A 17,532-nucleotide genomic window follows, 5' to 3' on the forward strand; every position below is an offset into this window, starting at 1 on the left:
GTGCAACAATTGGTGTCCTCCACTTGCTAATTGCATGCAGAACAGCTGTGTTGTTATTCCTATAGCCAATGGCATGGCAACATACTCCTATAACTGAGTACTTCATGTGGGCATTGTCCATTTTCCTTGCCTGTGAGGGGGACTTCATGGAGGTGTGTGAACAACAGCATCACAGAGGGTAGTTGGAAATGCCTCTTACAACAAAAACTGTGGAGACAGACCAGCAAAATAGGGGAGAATGTTCCAGACATAGGGACAGAATGCAAGTATTGCTGTTATACAGTTGGATTAATGCTAGTTTAACAAGGTTTGTGTGGACATGGATTTTCTCCATGATTGTAAGTCTGACAATGTTATGTGGTTGACATAACTCTCAACTGTTGGGCTATACACAGAATGGCCAGAGTTTGGACTCTTATGTTTGGTGTGTTTCTCAGACATTTTTTGTCTTTGGAAAATCAGTAGCATACTCTGGGGATGGCAGTCAGTAAATGGTAACATCCATTTGTGTTCCTGACTTCATATCCCTCAGAAAAGATATGTTACAACAAACCCTGTTGCACCAGCAACTTTCTCAGTTTATAACAGAAATATTTCAAATATGCCCCTGTTTTTAGGCCTCTGTCTCCAAGTATGTCAGGCTTTGTCCAGATGTCATACAGTAAGATATTGATAAGTATGGTATATCATTATTTAGTGCCTTCATTCCTGATATCATCCCAGTGATGCATCAGAATGCCAGACATGTTATGTGGAAGAGGTCTTATATATGAGGACAAAGTCTGGACATTCTGCGGGACTCTGTACAATTGAGAGGTCTGTGTATTTCTGGCGATTGTTGACAAACTGTCCAGATTGTGTAGCAGTGTAGTGTTATTTGGCCTGTGTAGGCAGGGGGTAGATGAAAGTGTTATGGCTCCTTTTCTGACTGTGCATGCTGCTCCAGTTTCTGGTGGTCTATCGGCTGTATATGTTTGTAGGGGCAGACTGAGACATGTCCCATACCACAGTCAGGATTCATACTACACTGTGAAATGGGCCAGTATATGTAGGGGTAGTGTGTGTGAGTGGCAAACATGATGTTTTTGTTCACACAATCCTTAACCTCTACTGTTCATTTGGCTTACTGGTATGTCACTGTGACCATGGTGAAATTGGTTGTGGGTGTGAAGGCTGACAATCTAGCCAGATAGAATTGTGCATATAATTCTATCATTTGTAAATATGAATGTTGAACTACAGAATTTTTTCCTTAATTGAAAGAAAATACTGTGAAATGTTGAACTACAAGCTTGTTTTCTTAAATGAAAGAATATGCTGGGAAATGTTAAACTTAAAACAATGTAGCAACATTGCCCTCTGCTGTAAAGAAAGCTAAATAAAGCATTTCTTGTCTGTCCTTTGAAGTCAAAATTATTTCATGTCTGTCCCTTTGAAGTTAGAATTTGGAGTCGATGAGTCTGGAGTGAAGCATCCTGCCAAATGTTTTAACTTAAGAAATAATTACTAGAGTTTACATGTGGAATGTCTTTTATTGATGTAGTTTCTTGCAGGTGCAAGATAACAATTATGTAGTATCGGTTAGCCTGGGAACACCAGGAAAGTGTGAAATGATGTAATGGGAATTAGGACTGAAAATAACAATTTAAACAGAGATAATCAGAAGGCATTAAGCATTTTTGTCTTGAACATACAACTCACAGCACTGTCTTGCTCATATGTAAGTTATCTTAGACTTGTGTTTTCTTTTAGAAATAGCTAGGAACTAGAAAGATTAGACTAAGTGTTTTCTGTGATGTCAGAACTGTACTACTGAATTATTTTAAGTATTTCTGTGGGATCTCTGAACTCTTGACTAGCACTGTGTAGTAGAAAGTATTGTCTTGTGGCTTTAATTAATTAATTATTATTAAATTTTTAAAACCTTTCAACTGTGGCTGTTTTGTGTAGAGATAAGTTAAGCTCTAAGAGTACATTGCATGTATGTAATGATCCTGTACCAAGTCACTCCAATAAGCCTTGACTGTTTAGTCACAATTACCAATTGGATAATAATATTGCACAGTAGTAACTGGACACCCTTTTAAGGGCCTTTGAGTAGCTGATAAATATTAGATGGGTGGTGGCAGGTGATACTACCATATAGTCTGGGAAAAGGGGGCACAGCTGGAGAACCTGTGCCACCCTTCCCCAGGAGTGTCTGTGTGGTTGTATAACCTTTACTCAAAGTGTGTGAGTGTGTGTGTCAGCTACTTGGGCAGGGACATGAAGCAGTGGTTGGACAGAGAGGGTGCTAGAGGTTTTAGCTTGCCCACTAGTTTTGTTGACTTGTTTAGTCACAATTACCAATTGGATAATAATATTGCACAGTAGTAATTGGACACCCTTTTAAGGGCCTTTGAGTAGCTGATAAATATTAGATGGGTGGTGACAGGTGATACTACTGTATAGTCTGGGAAAAGGGGGCACAGCAGGAGAACCTGTGCCACCCTTCCCCAGGAGTGTCTGTGTGGTTGTATAACCTTTTCTCAAAGTGTGTGAGTGTGTGTGTCAGCTACTTGGGCAGGGACACGAAGCACTGGTTGGACAGAGAGGGTGCTAGTGGTTTTAGCTTGCCCACTAGGCTGAGATCTGGACCCTATAGCTGTGCCAGCGGGGAGTCTTATTGGGGACCTGGAGAGCAAGGGAGTGACAAGCCCGGACTGACTGTGATCTCTGTGTGTTCTTAAGGGAAATTGCACTTTACTGTGTGTATTTGTTATCCTTTCCTCATATATGAAATGCCCTCTCTTGTGTTAGTAGTGAGGATTGAGGCTCATTGATTGCTGGGCCAGGGCATGGGCATCACATTTGTGGTGGCAGTGGTGGGATATCCACATCACATATTAATTAGGTGGAAAATACTAATTGGCTTGTAGTGGTGTGGGTAGAGTGAATCCTGTAGCTTGTGTACACTGAGCTTTGAAGGTGTTTTGTACTCTAAAACAGCCATGCAGTGAATACTCAGAGTTCAGATCAGAATTTTTTTTTCTTTTGTTAGCTTAGTTAGTCAGGGTGAGCAGGCACCATGTCAGCAGTGGAGTATGAAAAGCTGACAAGGACCCAGCTGGCGAAGATGTGCCAGGCTAGGGAACTGGTGCATGGAAACCTGACCAAGGCAGACCTGATTGCAGCCTTGGTTATAGCTGCATCAGAAAACAGCAACCAGGAGGACCATCAGACTGGCAGTGGAGATATAATACCCTCGGAGAATGGACAGCTCAACCTTTCTGCAGTGGACTTAAAAATCCAGCTGGAGCTAACGATACTTGAGTTGGAGGCCAGGAATGTGGAATTAAAAGCAGCTGAGAGACTGAGGCATCCAGAGAGTGAGGAGAATGAGAAACTACTATGCCTGGAACCTGAGGAAAAAGAGAGGCAGAAGCAGCATGAGAAGGAGATTCTGACTCTTTGCCAGAGTCATGGAGGTAATGGGGAAGGGAGTAACTGGACCCAAGAAGCACAAAAGGTCAGTAAATTTATTCTGCAGTTTAAAGAGGGGGATAATTTTGATAGTTTCATTCATATGTTTGAGAGGGTATGTAGACAGTATGAAGTTGACCAAGGGCTCTGGGCATTTTTCCTGACCCCCTTACTCCATGATAGCACTGTAACTGTATTATCTAAAATGTCTGGCGTTGCATGTTTTGATTATACTTCTGTAAAAATTGTCTGTTAAGAGTTTTTTAAGATAACACCTGAAACGTCTAGGAAAAGGTTTCATGAGCATAGATGCAAGGCAGATAAAAGTGTGTGTGAATATGTTGCTGAATTGAGCACTTATTTCTATAGGTGGGTGAGTGGATGTCAGGTCACCACTTTTGAAGAGCTAGCAGACCTTTTGGTAAGGGAACAAGCCCTTAGCACTTTGCCTGAGGACATGAGGATCTGGTTAGCTGATAAACAATGTGCTACTTCAGATGAGTTGGGGAAGAAGAGAGACCTATAACTGGCAAACAGGGCAACCCTGCACAGGAAGGTGACCCCCAGTACTGCTCGTGGGTCTTAAGGAACCCATGGTGGGCAGCACAGACTACCACAAGAGAATCTGCCAGTAGCAGGGGAAGCCATTAGTTCAGGTACATGTCCAAGAGCTAGGGTTAAATGTTTTGAATGCAGCCAGTGGGGCCATGTGGCATACAGGTGTCCATGGAGAGAAGGTGGGGAACAAAAGGTGAGGGAGCCAGTAACTTGTTAAGACAAAATACCCACAGTAGGTTGTCTTGAGACAGCAGGGGTACGAAACTACCATCCTGCAGATGTCCTGAGAGGGAAGGATTTGGATGAGGCAGTACCATGTGCTTATGCAGTTACATGCAGTGAAGCTAGGAGACAATCATGTGGGTCTGATAGCCAAGGGGAGACCCAGACAGACTATATACTTGCAGCCAGGACTGGTGAGGTGGTTACTTCAGGGAGGGAGCTACTCTGTAGCAGTGAAACTGAAGGTGTGCCCCAGCTGCTTGGGGGTACTGATGGTCCCTTGGACAGAGTAACTGCAAAGGTAGAGGTGAGTAGGAGTACCCAGGATGACAGTGAGGCACCACTGTCAGAGGATGCCAGACTTCCTGTGGAAGGGGAGCTGGGAAGGGTTACAAGGAGAGAGTTGAGATAGGCTCAGCTCTCAGACCCTATATTGCAAGGCCTGAGGCAGGTAGATAGGGTGGCACCTGATTCTCAATGAAAGGGGGGATCTGTATACTGGGACAAAGGGTTCCTATACAGAGAGTGGACCCCTGAGGGAGGGCGTCCTGCCTAATGTTTTAACTTAAGGAATAATTACTAAAGTTTACATGTGGAATGTCTTTTATTGATGTAGTTTCCTGCAGGTGCAAGATAACAATTATGTAGTATCTGTTAGCCTGGGAACACCAGGAAAGTGTGAAATGATGTATTGGGAATCAGGACTGAAAATAGCAATTTAAACAGAGAGAATCAGAAGGCATTAAGCATTTTTGTCCTGACCATCCAACTCACAGCACTGTCTTGCTCATATGTAAGTTATCTTAGACTTGTGTTTTCTTTTATAAATATCTAGGAACTAGAAATATTAGAATAAGCATTTTTCTGTGATGTCAGAACTGTACTACTGAATTATTTTAAGTATTTCTGTGTGGTCTCTGAACTCTTGACTTGCACTGTGTAGTAGAAAGTATTGTCTTGTGGTTTTATTTATTATTAAATATTTTAAAACCTTTCAACTGTGGCTGTTTTGTGTAGAGATAAGTTAAGCTCTAAGAGTACATTGCATGTAGATAAGGATCCTGTACCAAGTCACTCTAATAAGCCTTGACTATTTAGTCACAACTATCAATTGGATAATAATATTGCACAGTTGTAATTGGACACCCTTTTAAGGGCCTTTGAGTAGCTGATAAATTTTAGCTGGGTGGTGGCAAGTGATACTACCGTATATTCTGGGAAAAGAGGGCACAGCTGGAGAACCTGAGCTAGCCTTCCTCAGGAGTGTCTGTGTGGTTGTATAAACACTTCTCAAACTGTGTGTGTCAGCTAATTGGGCAGGGACATGAAGCACTGGTTAGACAGAAAGGGTGCTAGAGGTTTTAGCTTGCCCACTAGGCTGAGATATGGACCCTATAGCTGTGCCAGTGGGGAGTCTTACTGGGGACCTGGAGAGCAAGGGAGCGACCAACCCCGGACTGACTGTGATCTCTGTGTGCTCTTAAGGGAAATTGCTCTTTACTGTGTGTATTTATTATCCTTTCCTCATATATGAGACACCCTCTCCAGTGTTAGTGGTGAGGTCTGAGGCTCCTTAATTGCTGGGCCAGGGCCCAGGCTTCACAGTGGGTATGGACTTTCATCCTGGTGTCTGTTTTTCAGTGCTGTTACATCCCTGTAGTGCCTGATATATTTGCAAATACATGTGTAATTCCCCATAGCGGATTTGGGTTAGTGTTGTGTCAGTCTGTCTGTAGTTTGGACAGTGCTTGGTGACATGCTTGGCAGCACAGTGTAGTCCCCCTAATGTGATGTTATGCCTAGATATTTGTAGGATGTACTGTTGTCTGGTCCCCATAAGTGTTGGTTATTTCTGACACATCAGTAGAATGATGTGAGAATTTAAGTTACTAACTAGTGAGAAGTAATTGAGTGTTGGACTTGTGCTATTTCAGTTAATATATGTTAGAACAAACAGGAGGGTGTTACTGCAGCAACTGTGTCAGCTTATCTACAACAGTATTTCAGATATGTCCCTATTTTCATGGCTTTCTCCCCCCACTTTGTCAGGCTTGGTCCAGATTCATTGCACTAAGGGGTTCTGAGGATACCTCTTGACTGTCTGGATTGTTTCACAATGTCCAGGTTTATTACTCATATTTCTGGTCTGTTCCACCGATTCATTATTTTTATTTCTCTGGTACATCACTGTGATGATCTGAGAACTTCTGTCAGCAAATGATGACATACATTTCAACTTCAGACCTCACATCCTTCAGAACATGTATGCTAAAACAAACCCTGTTACTTCACAGGTGCACAGGCTAGTTCTAGGATTTGTGGACCATTTTAAGCCTAGCTAATTACCCCATGTGAGAATCAAACCCTGCACCTTAAGTCTGTAAGGTAACCACCTTAACCATTATGCCAACCTCCCATCCTTACTCTGGCAAATTTCTACATTTATAAGAGCAATATTTAAAATAGGTACTTCGTTTTGGCCCATTGTCCCCCCATTTTGACAGCCTTTGGCCAGATTTCTTGCACTAAGAGGTTGAGAGGTATGGTTCTGAGGTATGACTCCACTACATGTTATTAGCATATATATATATATATATATATATATATATATATATATATATATATATATATATATATAAATATATATATATATATATATATATATATATATATATATGTTATATGCATATATCTATATTATCTGTATATTTTTCCATATATATGCATCTCCATACATATATACATGTTTATATGTATATATACAAAACCTGACAGATTCTACAAAATCTTGTCCCTACTGTTGAATGACTCTACTGCATGATATGTTTGAAAAACCATCAAAAATCCCTACAGCTCAAATGGTGTAGTGGTAGATTCCTGTGACTATGGTGTACAGGGTCCTGGGTTTTAGACTGGGCAGGACTGATTATCTTGTTGCTAGGCAGAACAGTGGCTGATGGAGACAGAGTGATTAAAGCAGTTTTAAGTGGCTTAAAGTGGGTTTGCATGGGTTTGTGTGATGCTAAGCAATGCCAACACATGGTTAACCATATAGATGCTTAATTTGTGTTGGGTTCACTTAGCATTGTTCAAACTTGATTATTCCCCCTTACTCCCGCTTACACCCCATGTTAATGTCTTTAAAAGAAAAGAAAAAGGGGTGATAGGAAAGTGGTGAAAAAGGGGCACGCAGAGGGAAAAACATTATGAAAGGTAGCTAGGGATGTGCAGGACGGGTTTAAGGAAGGTCAATAGCTGTCCATTTTTTATACAGCAACAGCTGTGCATTTGTACAGAATTTGGTGGTGAATTTGGACACTCAAACCCCAGAGAGAGGGGTGAGGACAACAGAAATGTGTTGTCAAGCCAATTGCACTGGATTACATGTGTCCAGTAGACACATGTGCAAAATGGACAGCTATGTATGGGGCGGTATTTTTTAGTGGGAATAGATGTACTTTTCTTTTAAGGTAAGAATGAGATGCTGGGGAAGGATTGTAGGTACATCTGGGGAGGTAGATTGGGTAGGGAGACAGACAACATAAGACGACACCAGGCAGGGGTGGTATATGACACATGAGGGGAGTAAACACGTTTGATGTGGAGGGTGGTTGGGAATCCTAAGCCCATGGGCCCCCATATGTTTACAGTGGGACTGAGAGCCCTACTCATGGGCAGTTACCACTACACCTTCACAGCGCCAAAGGTGGCTGTACTGGAGGCTGGACAGGAAGGGCAGCCTGCCCCTCAAGGTGCACCAGGTGGCCCTAAATCTGGCACAGCTGCTCTCCAGCCTCAGATCAAAGGGTGCTACACATCAAACCCTGGACCTGACAGTGGGTGACAGGCACATGTCCGTGCCCACTCCCGAGGAGGGGCCCCATCCCCCTGAAGTGGTTCCACGCGAAGGTGGTGCAGGACCAGTTGGTTCCCAGATGTGCTGGGGCCCAGTGCCATGGTCAGATGTGGTGGGACAACAGATCCACTTGGATCTGAGTTTCCAAATGTGCTATGGTGTTGAGGTTTTAAAAAAATATCTTGGATAGTCATGAACAACACATTTCAAGATTAGTTATAACACATGCGTGGGTTTTCCAATTAACCCCATAAAACAGATTTGAAACAGTTGCATAGCAAACAGAACACATGCATAAATGGAGCAACAGTATGCATCATAACAGCATGCCAGTAACATTGATGCCAACAGGCCACCAACAATGGTATTTGAACAAGGTATGTTAACATGCAAGCAATCAAACATATTAACAATAATATACCACAAGTCCCAGCATTAGGGCTGGAGCACAACATACCCGTAGTATATGAGTAATAAATTACTGCTGCAAATGAGGGGTGGGGGGAGAGACAAAAAGACCATTAGCAACTGTTTATGTTTCTATTTTCCACAACAGTACTGCTCAATACTCTATGGATCTGCCCTCACTTTACATCTACCTATGGCCCATAGCTTCTGTAGTACAAGTATACCTATTAAACTGTCAGCCTGGAATGGTATGAGGCAAGCTGCGACAATTCTGGTACATGACTAGATGGGAATCTTACATGTCAGGGTTACATATCTGGCACAGGAGGGGTACTCTGAACTGCTGTTTTGTGAGTGTGCTACTGGCATACATCAACTTGTTTCCTATCTGTGTCCAGGATTAATTGCAGCAGTGACCACTAGCCATGACAGCGTGACACTTGAGAGGCATGTATCGGGAACATACCTCTCAACCTCTTAGAGCATGACATCTGGACAAAGCCATACATAAGAGTGGGACAAAGGCCCATAAATATGAACAAATTTTAGATATTGCTCTTACAAACTTAGAAAGTTGATAAAATAACAGGTTTTGCATTTGCATGGCTTTTCTGAAGGATATGATGTCTGACACTTATATGTCTATCAATATTTTCTAACTTCAGTCTATAATGATTTTCCAATGATTTGCCATGGCACCACTACTTTATGTAAAACGGACCAAAAATCTGAGACAAATATCTGGACATTCAGTGAATATCTGTACAGTTGAGAGGTATGAATTGGGAAGAGTGCATATTGTATGTACCTAGCCTGATGTCATTTGTAGGCATGTAGTGGGACAATTTAACAGTTGTACACAGTTTATTAGTATACCATTGATACAGCCACTGGCAACATTTCTTTACCTCTAAAACTTGTGGGGAACATATCTGTTAACACTACTTGACTGTTTTTACATTTATTCCTGATTCCTTGTGTGTAGGTTTGCACACATCTTAGTACCACTCCCTGGATTTGAACCATGTCTAGGTGTGCAAAATTAACAACTAAGCTATATCTCATCACAAGTATCTACTTGGGAACTGCTGTTTTTTTGTTTCACTTGTTTCTGCCTAATAGTCTCTTGATTAGACAGTCTGAACTTGTAATCCTATGATGCATGCATGACAGATAGTTATTGTACTGTGGACTACTCCTTTGGATTACTACAATCTGGAAAGGACAGGCTAAAACAAGGCAAAGATGCATGGAACACACTTTGATACTTTACATATTACTATTCAGGGTTTAGAGCTTAGTGCAGTATATATTTCACATTTAATTTATATCTCATTTTACAGCTACACCATCAACAGTTTCTCTTAACAGGTTGTTCACAGATGAACCTCAGTTAATGTATGCTGTCACAGCCATAGTTGCTGTGAAGAACCTGTATACACTGTAAATATGTCTGCAACAACATACTAGAATAAACAGAACAGTTTTTGTAAGGGTCTTTATTGTACATCAATATTAGTCAGTCAAACCTTTTTCATTTATTGTACATCAACGTTAGTCAGTCAAACTTTTTTATTTATTCAGTTCACACAGTAACAGTATACCTACTAGCAGTAAGCAATGTACTCCTTCTTAGCTATTTGAACAATATACTGCAAAATAGATTTGTACTCTCCAGCCTGTCAGCACAGCCTCAGCAGTCTGTCACCATGGGCTTCGATGTTCATAGTCCTCTCTGCTTCAGCTGTAGGTGAGAAAAACACACATTATGCACATCTGTCTATCACATTCTCAGGCTAGTATTTGCTACAAATTACTTGATAGTGATACATACACAGTACTGGAGCATTCAGGACCTGTCCATCTTGGATCCACTGGTCCAAGAGCACCCCCCCCTTCCTACGCCTTAGGTCAACATAATGGTGCCGTACCTGCTCACCACTTCGGGGGATGCCAGTAGCAATGGTGAGGTCAAATGCGAGACAGTCCCAGGTCTCCACTTTGTATTGGGAGCCATGGTACTGGCCCTGTCACAGTCTCTCCTCATGGTTTTTTACTAGGAGTCCAGCCATGACCCTAGACTCCAGCATACTCCAGCGTTGCATCCGAAAGTGCACTCCCTCTCCTACACCAGCCATTGTATCTGCACAGATGAACTATAAGAGATTATGGCTGTATTCCCACCTGTGCCATTTAAATAGTGTGATATTCCCACCCTTTGCTGTCATTGGATCATTTTGAAAAGGTTAAGCTCCGCTAAGCAGTGCACAAACTCACTAAACTGGTTTTAACACTGCTTAACTCATTCACTCCAATGGAGCTCAGGAAGTTTGTGCTGTAACGTCCAATGGGTGGAGCTTAAGTCTTTTGACAGAATCAAATTATGTCCTCACATTTCAAACAAATGTTCCTATCTATTGAACAATAGGGGTTATGAAAGAGGAATAAATGACAAACTCTTCAGCCCAAGCTATTTGTATAGTGGTAGTATTCTTTAGGTTCTTGTTCTTAAAATGAATTTTATAAGTCATGATAAACACAGTCCCCCGGATTTACTATTCTTCCATGTAGGACTATCTTAGTCCTGCAGGGAAGCAGCTGTTTAGGAGCAGGACGGCAGCGCGCCATGCTTATTAATGAAGGCGCACTGCCTGAGCTCCTAATCTTACATGGAACATGTAAGAGTGCAGGGGGCGTGTCTGAGAGCAGAGCTCTCAGAATATACATGCCCCTGCAATGAAGAACAGCAGAAAGAACTAAAACAATGAGTGAGACTGCTCATAGGTATACACGTACCTCCAGCAACATCCCCCCACCTGTACAAGAGCAATAGTTAACACAAAAAATATAAAGATACTTTATTTTTTTATGAAATAGATTAAATTTAACCATAGGTGTGTGGGTTTTCCCATCACGTAGCTACGGTTACTGCAGCTTAATAGGCAGAAGAGGATAAAAAGCAAGATATATGCAAATGAAGCAGTATAGCAATAGTGTATTGGGCAGAGCATTTGCCTTACGAGCAGTCATTCCCGGTTTGTGTCCCACTGCAGCACATTCCATTTTCCATGTCACATCACTTAATGGCCAATATTTTTAGTTGCATAACCTACTAAATAACATATATTTGTGAACTGGAGTACTGCATGCATGCAGATGTGAGGTGTCAGTGTCATAGTGTTGCAAAGTACACAGATAATCACATGTGCCCCATACAGTATATGTACACAGGAATCAGGGATACAAATGGAAGGTAAAATGTGTAATGAATGAAAACTCCATACAGCTTCCAAATCCCTCACCTTCCAATGAACCGTTAGACATTACTGCCTAAATTAGTGTAGTGGTAAGCGGGAGTAAGCACTAGTAAGCAAGTGTAAGCACTATTAAGCAGTAGTAAGTGGGAGTAAGCATATGTAAGCACTAGTAAGTGGGTTTAAGTCCATTTGCATGGGGGTAAGCAATGCACACACAGGCTAAGCAATATTGAAGCTAACTCCCTGTAAGCATATTGAACCAGAGGTTAGCATTGCTTACCCTCACACAAACCCACGCAAACCTGCTTAAAAGTGCCTTAATCACTCCATATCCAACAGTGACTGTTCTTCCCAGCAACAAAATAAACAGCCTTTGCAGGTCTTCAACCCAGGACCCTGTACACTGCAGTCACAGTAGTTAACCACTAAGCCATCACATCAGAGCATAAGACTGAGGTATTGCCAAACAAATCCTCACTATAGTAAAATCAAACTGAACGTGAAAGGAATCTATATACAGTCTTATGTTCTATAACCTACTACATAACATAAATATGTGAACTGGAGTACTGCAGTAAGCCCAGATGTGAGGTATAATTGTAATAAAGTGTTGAAGTTCCCTAATAAACACAAGGACCCCATACAGTGTATGTACACATGAATCATGGATACCAGACACATATATAACATGTAATGAATAATAAATCAATGTCAAAAAGCAAATATAATGCAAATGAAATATTAAGCAATGCTAAGCATTTCACAGGCCAGCTTAGTAGGTGTAAGGAATGTGTAGGCCAGTTAACTCAATTTGACCATTGGTATACCCCTTTAAACAATGCCATCCTTAGGTAAGCAGGTTTGCCCATAGCTCAGCCTTTTCAAAACCTTCCAACCACTGCAAATCTGGGAAATTGGTGCTATTTAAACTCAACAGGTGGGAATACATCTCATAACTGGTTGTAGCTACCCCTCGCAGGCACCATGTCTGGAATGGGAGAGGGTGTGCACTTTCGGCCCGGTGCTGGGGCATCCAGGAGTCCAGAGTCATGGCAGGACTCCTTGTCAAAGACCATGAGCACAGACTTATATCTTTCACAGCAGCAAGTGAGTGGGCTGCGAACCAGGAGGCCCATGGATGTCACTTGGAGAGGTTGCAACGTGAGGCTGGTTAGTAATACTCTTGCATGTACTGTCATAGGAAATAAATCTAAAAGTATTAGTAAGTTAATTGCCTGTATAAAACCTGCATTGTTTAAGACAAGTACTGCATACACCATAGAATATGGCAGGAAGAGTCTCATATAGGTTGTATGTAAATAAAAGCATAATAGCCTGACAATAAAGGTCTAACTGCTGGACTGCATGTGTTTACTAAGGTATCATATGGTAATGTAGATTTGCAATCATGTAATAGAACTGTTGTATTAAGCACTGTTACCCACACTGTGCAACATAAATAAAATGTGTAGGAATGTCTGTATATGACTTGTGTAATCCCCAGAGGTCATTTAGTAAAACTGAGAGAGACATAGACAGAAAACAGTGAAATGACAGACAACAAAATCCAAATAGCACACGCAACTGAGACGTGAACTGTTGTATGTTTAGCACACACAGCCATGGTTCGAATCCTGGGAGTGGCAGTAGTCTGCATACAGAATCATACCCCACAACTGTACAGATATGTCCAGAATGCCCAATAAATTGGCCCATATCTGCTGCCTGTCACTCTGTCCCCCTGGGAAATCAGTGGGATTATCCCAGACATATAGGCTACAAACAAGAAATACAACTGATTGTCACACATCTGTAAGAACAAACCTGCCACTCTAGCAACTCCCCAAACTGTTGTGAGAGTAATAATCCAAGTATGTCCCATCTACACCACCATATTGTCAAGTTGTGACCAGAGTGTGTACAGTAACAGAGTGAGATGTAAGTGCATAATACTAATGTGAAATCTGGTACTTTGTGTGGCAACATTTAGGTAGTGCTAAAAAACATTGCTCCCACAGGTCCGTTAGATATAAACACTGTGCCCAGAAATAAAAGATTGATACCCTGTACTGGTACTGTTTACTTTGGTATTGTATGGCATTGTTATTGTTGCAGTTGCTCTGAATAATAAGGTATTATTCATCACTGTCACCCACACTCTGCTACATAATATAACTGTCTAGGAAATCCTGTATAAGGACATTATCTGCACTTAAGTTACAGTTAGTCGAAAGATTGTTTGTTAAATTTAACTGTTGAGGCTGCTCACTAAAGTGCGCTAGCCTGTGTAATTGATTTATTACTGTTTCCTGCATTTCTGTGTACTTTCTAACTCAAAAAACAAAAAAAAAAAAACAAAAAAAAAAATCCTTGTTTTCCTGCCTTTTCTCGACAAGTTTAGACCAGTATACAGGCTTTGCTGTGTTCTGGACTGTGGTGTAGTTCCTGTGTTGTCCATTGCCTTACTTGGATAGAAGGAAGTTTCTTTGCTCACCAGTGGGAGTGGGGAGCCTTGAGCAGCCTATCTGTCCCTGAAGGAGTGACCTCAGCACAAGAGCTTGTAGTAATTGGTCGTTTTGGGCCATTTCTAGCTCTTTTGAAGTTCCCTGTTTAAAATCCGCCTCTGAGCATTTTTTCTGGCTATACTACTCAGAAACAGCTCCTCGTGGTCCTACAGAGTGGTGCTAGCAGCAGAGAACTGAGAAAAGCGACTACTTTCCTGATCTAAGTATTTTTTTGCTGTTTTACCTAAGCGACCTTCTTTTTCTTACTTTGAACAAGTTTAAACTGCTTTATTACCTGTTTTTTTTGCATTGTACATTATCTGCACTTAAGTTACAGTTGGTCAAAAGTTTGTTTGTTAAATTTAACTGTTGAGGCTGCCCACTAAAGTGCGCTAGCCTGTGTAATTGATTTATTACTGTTTCCTGCATTTCTGTATACTTTCTAACTCAAAAAACAAAAAACCCCCAAAAAATATCCTTGTTTTCCCGCCTTTTCTCGACTAGTTTAAACCAGTATACAGGCTTTGCTGTATTCTAGACTGTGGTGTAGTTCCTGTGTTGTCCATTGCTTTACTTGGATAGAAGGAAGTTTCTTTGCTCACCAGTGGGAGTGGGGAGCCTTGAGCAGCTTATCTGTCCCTGAAGGAGTGACCTCAGCACAAGAGCTTGTAGTAATTGGTCGTTTTGGACCATTTCTAGCTCTTTTGAAGTTCCCTGTTTAAAATCCGCCTCTGAGCATTTATTTCTGGCTATACTACTCAGAAACAGCTCCTCGAGGTCCTGCAGAGTGGTGCTAGCAGCAGAGAACTGAGAAAAGCGACTACTTTCCTGATCTAAGTATTTTTTTGCTGTTTTACCTAAGTGACCTTCTTTTTCTTACTTTGAACAAGTTTAAACTGCTTTATTACCTATTTTTTGCATTGTACATTATCTGCACTTAAGTTACAGTTGGTTGAAAGTTTGTTTGTTAAATTTAACTGTTGAGGCTGCCCACACAAGTGTGCTAGCCTGTGTAATTGATTTATTACTGTTTCCTGCATTTCTGTGTACTTTCTAACTCAAAAAAAAAAAAAAACAAAAAAATATCCTTGTTTTCCCGCCTTTTCTCAACTAGTTTAGACCAGTATACAGGCTTTGCTGTATTCTGGACTGTGGTGTAGTTCCTGTGTTGTCCATTGCCTTATTTGGATAGAAGGAAGTTTCTTTGCTCACCAGTGGGAGTGGGGAGCCTTGAGCAGCCTATCTGTCCCTGAAGGAGTGACCTCAGCACAAGAGCTTGTAGTAATTGGTTGTTTTGGACCATTTCTAGCTCTTTTGAAGTTCCCTGTTTAAAATCCGTCTCTGAGCATTTTTCTCTGGCTATACTACTCAGAAACTGCTCCTCATGGTCCTGCAGAGTGGTGCTAGCAGCAGAAAACTGAGAAAATTGACTACTTTCCTGATCTAAGTATTTTTTTTGCTGTTTTACCTAAGCAACCTTCTTTTTCTTACTTTGAACAAGTTTAAACTGCTTTATTACCTGTTTTTTGCATTGTACATTATCTGCACTTAAGTTACAGTTGGTCGAAAGTTTGTTTGTTAAATTTAACTGTTGAGGCTGCCCACACAAGTGCGCTAGCCTGTGTAATTGATTTATTACTGTTTCCTGCATTTCTGTGTACTTTCTAACTCAAAAAACAAAAAAAACAAAAAAAAAATCCTTGTTTTCCCACCTTTTCTCGACTAGTTTAGACCAGTATACAGGCTTTGCTGTATTCTGGACTGTGGTGTAGTTCCTGTGTTGTCCATTGCCTTATTTGGATAGAAGGAAGTTTCTTAGCTCACCAGTGGGAGTGGGGAGCTTTGAGCAGCCTATCTGTCCCTGAAGGAGTGACCTCAGCACAAGAGCTTGTAGTAGTTGGTCGTTTTGGACCATTTCTAGCTCTTTTGAAGTTCCCTGTTTAAAATCCGCGTTTGCGCGGCTTTGTGCGATTGTAGGCATAGTGCAGCACCCATTAAACAGACTTAAACTATTCCTGGCTCCGCCAAGCCTGCACTTCAGTTTTTCCCTTAAGAAAGCTCTACTTTCAACAAAATCAGTCTATTCGCTATATTATAAGCCTAGCATTTGCTCCTAAAACCTTTCTTTCAAGTGAAGCACCCTTAAACTAAAGTAAGCACTACATCCACCTACAACCCGTGTTAATACCCACTTCCCTTCAAAGTCCTCTCTGACCCAGTTTCACATCATTCCCTTATACTATTCTGGCATATCGAGTGGTACATTACAGACGTCCTCTCCAGTTCAGCTGGTTAATCTGGGAATCCTGAGACAATGTTACAATTGTCTCATGTACACAGACAACCCTCTCCTCCTCCCAACAAACACAAAAACATGTGAGAGATGCAACTATATAGCCAAACTGGAGGCTGAAATCTCTCAACTCAGGACTAGCAAGACCAGACATGAGGAGAAGGTAACCACACACACAACAAACCCAGTCTCACATAAACCAACCACAACTGTAAACCAAACACATAAAAACACAAAGACATACTCAGAGGCTCTAATAAAAAACTTACCAAAACAACAGAGGCTCCCAAAGCAGACATTCAAGAAACCACCACCTCAAAACACAGCACATGCAACACATAGTTCACTAAGTCAGTGTGCCAAACAATCACAGCCCTTAAGGCAAAACACCATGCCTGATACACTAGTAATAGGTGACTCTATAGTCAGACACACTGATGTTCCACTTACCAGGCTGAACAGGGAGAGGGTAATGGTGAGCTGCCTGTCGGGTGCTAGGATTCCCCACATAACACAAGCACCCAGGTCACTCCAAAGCAAGTACAAATATGACTCCGTCATTGTCCATGCCGGCGTGAATGACCTGAGATGTACCTCCTTGGACTACATGAAAAGAGACATAGAGGAGCTCTCTGATTATGTAGCCCAGGCCGGTATGACCCTGACCCTGAGCAGCATCTTGCCCTCACCAAGAATGATGCCACAATACAAAGACAAGATGATCAGCTTTAATAGTTGGCTCAATTACTGGTGTCATTCTAGGGGGATCCAATGTCTGTCTGCTTGGGATGACATGCTGGACAAGCCACACTGCTTCGCAAGGGACGGCTTGCACCTGTCACCACTGGGCTTCCGGATATTGGCTAAGGCTCTTGCCTCCTCCATAGTGCCTTTTTTAGGCAAGGCTCAAAAGACAAACCCACCACCTTAGAAAACAAAAAAGGAAAAAAACTAAGGGTAATGCTGCTCAAC

Source organism: Protopterus annectens, chromosome 5.part0 (assembly GCF_019279795.1).
Source record: "Protopterus annectens isolate FY-2018-M chromosome 5.part0, PAN1.0, whole genome shotgun sequence".
Taxonomy (NCBI): domain Eukaryota; kingdom Metazoa; phylum Chordata; order Ceratodontiformes; family Protopteridae; genus Protopterus; species Protopterus annectens.